The sequence below is a fragment of the Carassius gibelio genome, chromosome B23 (assembly GCF_023724105.1).
Source record: "Carassius gibelio isolate Cgi1373 ecotype wild population from Czech Republic chromosome B23, carGib1.2-hapl.c, whole genome shotgun sequence".
Taxonomy (NCBI): domain Eukaryota; kingdom Metazoa; phylum Chordata; class Actinopteri; order Cypriniformes; family Cyprinidae; genus Carassius; species Carassius gibelio.
In genome coordinates this window covers 26,440,396-26,445,494 of record NC_068418.1, presented here as the reverse complement: position 1 = coordinate 26,445,494, position 5,099 = coordinate 26,440,396, and the positions used below count along the sequence as shown (strand labels likewise).

General features: G+C 31.6%; 1 protein-coding gene across 3 annotated transcripts in view; it reads left to right on the top strand.

Annotated features, from left to right (window-relative positions):
• Positions 1-1,686: 1,686 nt before the first annotated feature.
• Positions 1,687-5,099, top strand: part of LOC128011032 (FHF complex subunit HOOK interacting protein 1A) — a 19,477-nt gene continuing 16,064 nt past the window's right edge. For 2 of the 3 annotated variants that reach the window (XM_052593061.1, XM_052593059.1), the window contains exon 1: positions 4,988-5,099. This exon is cut by the window's right edge. The gene's annotated coding sequence lies outside the window, so the exon portion shown is untranslated. Of the gene's footprint in view, positions 2,897-4,987 lie in introns of those variants that run through there. The other variant, XM_052593058.1, reaches the window with a different exon arrangement.

The window sequence follows — 5,099 nt, the reverse complement described above, 5'->3', positions numbered from 1 at the left end:
TATTCCTTGGAAAACAAAACCTTTGCGCTTACCTGGAGTGGCGCTGATCGGGTTTGTTTCTGTCTGAATGTTCTGCAAACACACACACACACACACACACACACACACAGAGGCAGAACGGATCATTAAAGGACTCTGTTTGTCTGGACGTCACCCACTAATAACAGTGTTCAGCGGTGACAACAGCAGATTCAACACATTATTCATGTTTGCTCCACAGAATGAACCTGACGGCCGAGACTCTGCTGTCTGATGGAGACTCATTACTGAACAGAGAAACTCAGCTTTTGTCTAGTTTACAACAAACCAGAGGCAGAGACACAGAAGCCCTGAAACAGACTGTATCATTACTGTAGTGTGTGTGCGTGTGTGTGTGTGTGTGTGTGTGTGTGAGTGTGTGTGTGTGTGTGGTGGGCTCATGTTGATCACATGATCGTGAGTCACATGACACAGACAGAGCTGCAGGTTTATTATGAATATGAATCAGCTCTCTGTGTTCATAGCCAGCCTCCAGGAGACTGTGCTGTATTTGAGTTTAACATCTCACACACAGGTGAGAGGAAATACAGCTGAGCTACAGGAGCAGATCAAGCCGAGTCAGACTTCATTTAGAGAGGAAACAACAGTCCAGCTATGAGAAATAAACTTCCTTCATTTTACACTAATACACAACAATGAGCACACATAATATGCCTCCTCATATATATATATATATATATATATATATATATTTTTTTTTTAAATATATACATTATGAAATAACTATAGATAATTGTTTTATGATTACTGTGCATGTGTTTAACTATAATGAAATAAAACGATTTTTTTTACAGTTTTGTTGTCAAAATCAAGACCCAAGAACAAAGTGATAATTAAATTAATAATTTTTACATCATTAAATAAGTCTAGTAATTATTTTATGACCATTACGACCTCGTGGAATATTTACAAAAAAAAAAAAAAAAAAAAAAAGAACAAGAAGAAAATAAATAATAAGAATTGTCCTACCACACTTTTAATCAGATTTAATCAAATAAAACTAAACAACAACAAAAAATGTATGTGTCCCTTAAACAAAATATTAATTTATAGCTATACATTTTAATCTACAACTCATCAACTAGATATGAGATATATAACTTCCCAATTATTTAATAATTATGATGGCGTTTATATGAGCAAGTTAATATAATTTGAATCACAAATATTTACACTTTGACTACGCTGATAGAACTAAAAACAAGTGGCACGTGAACTAATCCTTGTATATACATGTCATCCTATAATTTCCTCGTTGACGAAACTTATGACGGCGGTCTGCGCTGATTACAAACAGGTTTTGTTTAATTATTTGTTTATTTTTATTTGTTTGTTTGTTATGTCGCGCCCACCTGCTCTCCGTCTCGCGCTGCCGGGCTCGCGCAACCGATCCTCGTCCTCCTCGGCGCGTGCCTCCGCCATACCGGGAGAAAGACGGCTTATTTACCGTCTAAACACCAAAGACAATCGGAACGGCATTCCTCTTTGGAAAACCTTAGGAAAGTCGCTCCAACTGCGATCGAACTTCTAATCCAGCGGGCGGGAAGATGAGCGCTCGAGCTCGATACTGTCATATGAATCAGTTTCTGTTTTCTCTCCGAACGCCTGAAGAAGAAACTCAGTATCAGTATCTTATTGTCAGGACGCACGAACGTCAACAGGAAGTCCCTGTGTCCATGTGAAAGAGAAGTGGGAGGAGCCAAAGCGAACAATCGCTCCAACATAAGGATGACGAAGATGATGAGTTTGTGTGGATCTGCAGTGTTTGTGTTTCACATTCCTGAAATCTTAAAATCTTTTTTTAAAGTCATAATAACAAATTCTAGTCTTAATCTAAATGCTATTTATCTTCCAAGTGTTAGAATGTTAGAATAAGGCGCTAAAAACTCAGAACACTCAACAATGTAGGGATGAAAACACTGGATGTAAATTAAAAATATGTTCATTTTCATTCATATTCAGATTTTATTTTTATAACCAGGCCCAGTTAACGTCCAAAGAATGCTGCAGAGATGTTTTTATGACGTTCAAAAGAGAACCTTCATAGAACGTTGTGTTACATTTATAACCAGATGGTTAGCGTTTTTTTTTTCTTTTTTTTTTTCTTTATTTTATTTTTTATTTTTTTGTGTCAACCAAAATATTTTATCTTAGACCATATAAACATTCCCAAAGCGGATGTTTTTAATGACTTTGAAAGGGAAACTGCACAGAATTTTGTTTTACAATGAGCCCTAAATAATGAACGTTCCCAGAACACAGGGATTATTCTTATTTATTTATTTTTTCATTTATTTTTACAGCCACGCGGTGGCGCTGTTGCTCGCCTTTCTGTTTCGCGAAGCATTTTATGCAAATCATTTGTATCCTAGGTCTGTGTATATTAATGCGAATATCAATAACGAGCGAATAACATGAATATAACCGACTGTTTATGAGACATTTGTTGTTTCAATGAGCCATGGACAGAAAAGAGCAGAGATCTGCGCATGTCTGAATCTCCAAGCCAACTCTTGCCCTTAAAAATCCGTTTTATTCGAAGATAAAAGTGTTATAACGTCTATAAATCACGAGCACACAACAACTGACAGCTGTCATTAAAGGCTTTAACAGGACAGGCTTTACACACACACACACACACACACACACACACACACACACGGGCTGTAATCACTCTAATCTCTGAGTGTTGTGCTCTGTTCTGCTCTCTCAGTATTTCTCGACACATGAAGGCCTGGGTTTCATGTCACACTACTTTCTCACTATTATTCAGGTTTTGTAAGTCAGAAACTTTATGGATTCTGGATCCTTCAGAGGATTACAGGACCTGATGGAAACACAGCAGAGACAAACCCCGGTGAGTTTCAGCTCCGCTTTCTCTCAAATCACAGCCTTTTACTTTTATTAAAGAGGATTCAGAGGTACTTTATTACATTTAAGAAGACTCTGAACTCTGAAATAATTATGTTTTGATGATTGTGGAAGTTTTCAGTAATTCTCCAGCTGAATAATGATCATTAAAATATATATAAATAGATCCAGGCACTGGTTAAAGATGTCGACCTGTTTTATTAATTAAAAGAAAAGACATCAGCATTAGACCTAAATAAATAAATCAATTAATAAAGTGTTTGTGATTAAATGTATGCATGTCATAATAATAATAATATTCAGTTGAAGTTTCTCATTCATGGCATTTGTTTTTTTATTTTAATGTTGAATATGTGTAACGTAACATTACATGGGTATCATTATTATATTTTAATTTAATATTTTATTAGTTATTGTTTATATGCTTTCTGTTTTGTTTTTAATTTTTGTTTTATTATATTATATTTCTATATATTAAATTATAGTAATTTTGTCATTTTTTTTTATTTAAAATATGTCTATATTTTTTATTCTATTTTTGTTCCAGTTTTAGTTATTTAGTAGATCAACATAGACTTAATGAAAATAACAACTAACTGAAATAAATCGAGTTTTTAGTATTTAATTTTAATATTTATATATGTATTTTTCATTTTATTTTTCAAAATTTATATGTATAATATATTTATATAAATATATTTAAAATAATATAGATTTTTTATTTTCTAAAGATATATATTATTTCAGTATTTAGGACGTAGGACGTAAATATGTTTTGATGGTTTTAGTTTTTGTTAGCTATTATAAGACTCTTTCATTAAATAACAAAATCTCAAAGCAAGTAGTGTTTGTTTGAAAGACACTCTTAACAAGTTAAAATCAGTTCAACAGTAGATCAAGCGTTAAACATGAAGATGGTGACTGGATCATGATTATAGTTCGTGATTATTATATCTGTGTGAACACGAGAAGAACTGACAAGTGACTAATCAGACGAAGACCTGATAAAAATGTGTAAATGATGTAAAATCAGCTTTGCAAACACTCAGATCATCTGCAAACTGGGACAGAAACAGAGATTAATCTTCCTGGCGGTTTCCAGTTTCTCTGGGTTTTGGTACAGTACTTGTACAGTATCATTATTCTGTTTATCTGAACCTTTTCCTTGTTTTATTTTATCTGACTTGATTTCTATTCATCAATCACATTCAGTTTGGAATGTTTAATTCAACTGAATTCAAAGCAACACAAGACAGATCTATATTGCGAACACAGTGCCATGTATTTGAGTGAAACTGAATATTGCATGAGATTTAATGATTTATTTCATCAGGAATTGTTTGCATGGTGAAAGATTGGTGATAATAGCCAAGTTGTGTTTTTTAATATATTTTTTAATACTTTCTATATTTATTTTTAACATGCACTTAGGAATATATAATATGTGATATTATGTATATTTTATTATTTTGTATATTTATTTTTAACATGCACTAAGAAATATATTATATATAAAATATACATTTATATATTTCACATAATTTTTTGCATGTATTTATTTTTTAAGATATATGTATATGTAATTTATTAGTTTTATTTTTACATCCTCTAAGAAATATATAAAATATAGCATTTTATATATATGATATCATTTTTAATGTATTTATTTTTAACATTCAATAAGGAATATATGATATTTGATATTATATGTAATTTATAATTTTTGTATATATTTATTTTTAACATGCTCAAAGAAATATATTATAGACATAATATTATGCTATATACATTATATCTTTTTGCATGTATTTATTTTTAACATGCACTATGAAATATATAATATTAGATATCATATGTAATTTATTATTTTTGCATGTATTTATTTTAACATGCTCTAAGAAATATATTATATATATATATATATAAAATATAATGTTATATATAAAATATAATGTTATATATAAAATATAATGTTATATATATTATATAATTTTAACATGCACTTAGGAATTATTCACAGTAAGACGGAATGAGTCTCATGTTGACTTCAGTGCACGTTACTGCTGTGCGTCAATAATCTCTTTCCTGCAGGAAATGAAATCACAGCGCTGTCTTCTGCTGATTATCAGGACTCGTAACGCCGAGCATCAGATTAGTTCACTCGCAGATCCGTCTGCTGGATTTCTCTG